This window comes from Lactuca virosa, chromosome 8 (assembly GCF_052849685.1).
Source record: "Lactuca virosa cultivar CGN04683 chromosome 8, Lactuca_virosa_CGN04683_v6, whole genome shotgun sequence".
NCBI classification, from domain to species: Eukaryota; Viridiplantae; Streptophyta; class Magnoliopsida; order Asterales; family Asteraceae; genus Lactuca; species Lactuca virosa.
In genome coordinates this window covers 184,533,603-184,537,409 of record NC_136433.1, presented here as the reverse complement: position 1 = coordinate 184,537,409, position 3,807 = coordinate 184,533,603, and positions in this window count along the sequence as shown.

Here is a 3,807-nt window from a genome sequence, read left to right as displayed (position 1 = left end):
GGACTCGGCGAGTTGGCGGCCCAACTCGGCGAGTCCGGTCAACTGGAAGTTGACTTTAACCAAGAAGTTGGCCTTGACCAGGGGTAAAATAGTCATTTTACCCTGAGATTAGTTATTAGTATTTGATTTAGTGTTTATGGGATTTGTAGCCGGGGAGTTCCGGAGCAGCAGTCAGACAGTCTTAGATTTAGCACCTCAGCAGCCAGCGTTACGAGGTGAGTTTCTTTCCAGTAGGAACGGGTCTACGGCCACAATGCCGACCCGTTTAGTTAGTAGTAGTTCCGGACTTCGGTCCGATGCAGTAGTTCAGTGTGCTTGATGTCTTCGTGATTCAAGCATGTCCTTGTGTTATGTGTTCCGGACTTTGGGCTAATGCAGTATGCAGTATATGTGTTTATGCTAGTAGTTATGATTATGCTATGCTATGTTCAGTCAGTTCCGGACTTCGGTCTGATGCAGAGGGCAAGGCCCTGGATAGTTCCGGACTTCGGTCCGATACAGTTTCCGGACTACGGTCCGATGCAGAGGGCAAGGCCCTGGTTAGTTCCGGACTTCGGTCCGATGCAGTTTCCGGACTTCGGTCTGATGCAGAGGGCAAGGCCCTGGTTAGTTCCGGACTTCGGTCCAATGCAGTTTCCGGACTTCGGTCCGATGCAGTGGGCAAGGCCCAGTAGTTGCTTTATATGTTATTGTATGGTATGTGGTAGATTGGGGGAGCTCACTAAGCTTTGTGCTTACAGTTTCAGTTTTTGGTTTCAGGTACTTCCGCTAGTAAGGGGAAGAGCTCGGGATGATGGCATGGCACACACCACAGCTTCAGTTTATCCTGGGAGTTTTATTCAGATATTTTGATATGTTTTGACATCTGTTGAATTGATAAACTTATTATGATATTTTGAGACACATGATCCATGGATTTATCGTATGACATATTATATTGTGGGTTTTAGTAATATTGAAACAAAAATTTTTGGGTTGTATTTTTGGGATGTTTCAAGCATCCTACTTATACCAAAACCACATACTTTACATAATACATAAGAGCATCAAATTCACATACTTTCACATACATATACCACATATACACCAAATACAAATACATTCACATACACACATAATAACATCCTACTTAGACCAAATACACATACTTTCACATATATAATAATAACATCCTACTTATACCAAATATATACACAAATTTCACATTCACATACCACATATACAACAAACACATATACATTCACATACACACATAATAACATCCTACTTATACCAAATACACATAATTTCACTTATATAGATAATAACATCGTACTTCTACCAAATACTCATATACCACATATACATCAAACACACATACATTGATATATATATATATACACCAAATATACATAGATTCACATACAGATATCAAGTATACACACATATGCCAATTTTCATATAATTTATACAACTACACATAGGTTGCAATTAAACTCAAATATCACAATAAATAGAAGTAAACAGAACCTATGATGGCGGAAATCAACGAAAATGGTCTGGTGGTGTTGGTAGTCGCGGGTGGTGGTCGGGAACACAGTTAAAAAACTGAAATTGACAATTTTTTTGAAATTAACCACTACAATAAGTTTAAAATCAATGTTACAAGAGAAAATGGAAAGGAAACTAACCTGGAAATACCTCTCAGTCGCTGGAAATTGAGTAATGTCGCCGGAGAAATGGTCCTCACCGGAAAATATAGTCTCCGCCGGTATCTTCTGTGGCCGATTCACCCACCGGAAAATTAAGCTTGTATCACCCACTTAATTGACGAATCGATGGAAGTAAGTAGAAGAGGCAGAAGAAAAACGCAGCAGCAGCGAATAGAGTCAACATAAGAGCAAAAGGAAAAAATCGTCGATTTTTTTGGGGTTAACTGCGTTGACTTTAGCGGCGACACCTTTATCAACGACATTTGGGGCTTTAGCAGCGAATTCTATCAATAGCGGCAACTCTCCGTAGGAAATTATTGTCGCGTCATTTTTTCGATCTTTAGCAGCGACATTTGTAGGTCTTTAGCGGCGACAAAAGTCGTCGGTATTGAGTTTGTGCGTTCCACGAGCACCCCAGCCGTTGGATTAGAAATACGATCGGACGATTCGTGTTTACCAGAACGTCAAAGCACGGATCTGGACCTTTAGCGGCAACACCAATAGCATCGACATTGGCCTTTAGCGGCGACTTTTCAATTTGTCGCCGCTAAAAGTCGTTGTCGCCACTATTGGTGTCGCCGCTAAAGTCTGTATTTCTTGTAGTTTATATGACCTCACTCGTATGTAGGACACATTCATAAAATCAAGCACAAAAAAATAAAGATAAAATTACGTCGCAACATAGACAAACTTGAATATAATACGTTTTTTTAAGTTAACAAACGAAAGTTATTTAATGTGATCTGACTCATACGTAGAAAACGTAAATAAAACTAAACACAAAAATGTAAAAAAGAAATTACATGGAAACATTGACAAACTCGAATTTAATATGTTTTTGTTAAGTTAGTGAACGAAATTTATTATTTGTAACTTGACTCATACGTAGAAAACGTACAAAAAATTTAACACGAAAACGTAAAAAAGATTACATTGAAATGTAGACAAACTCGAATTTAAACTGACACGTACACAAAAAACAAGTAAGTGTTTTTTTTAAATAACAAACGGAAGTTTTAAATTCACGTTGAAATGTTGACCACCTTGAATTTATGCTGACACATATAAAAATAAACACGTAAAAAATAATTTTTTAGGTTAACAAACAAAAGTTATTAAGGAAAATCAAACTATATATATTATGGGGGATAAACACGAAAGTTTAAAAAAAAGATGGGTGAAAATAATATTTTACAAAGTTCAAAGTGAAATATCAAATTAACATTTTAAAACAGTAAAATGATGGAAAAGTCACAAACTCATAGACATAAAATATAGACAAAATTACATAAATGGTCCCTATGATTTACTCATGGTCACAACTCAATCTCTGTTACCTGAAAAGACCAAATTACCCTCACATTAATGGAAAGAAACTAATGGTGTTAACAAAAAGGGTCATTCATATAAGTTTTGCAAACCACATGGACCATGTTCGTCAAAAAAAATTAACAAGGACTAGGTTTATAATATTTGATAAACCATATGAACCATTTATGTAATTTTGTCTCATACAAGTAAACGTCGGACATACTTGAATTATCAAAAAGAACCCTCGTCATTGAAATTTACATAAGTTTTGTTTATCATTAATTATGAACATAAAGTAAATTACCATTAGAAGTTTAGCATTAGAAGTTTAGAACCAAACATTTACACCACCAAAAACTACCTCACGCAAATAAAAAAAGTTTTAAAGTTTCAATAGATGATATTAAGATCTCCGAGTTGAATATATGTGAAGGTTGCATAGCGAAGGGGATGGAAGAAAGACAATTGCAAACACACAATAATGTTAGTAATTTTGAATTTCAACTAAATAATGTCATATATTAAAAATATATTTTAAAAATATATTTTAAAAATAAATATTATGTATTTTGGATTTCCGATAACGAAATATCTGAAATTTTCACAATTCACTATCCGAATACAAATCCAAAAAACCGGATATTTGAATATTCGGATAATTTCGGATTTTTAAATTGGATGTTTAGGTAGGAATATTTTTTAACACCCTAAATCAACCATATATAGAGACTTGTAACAAAAAGCTAAAGTCTTTCTACATGACAAAGACAATGAAAAAGCAATAATTCATAGCAACAAAGGGTGT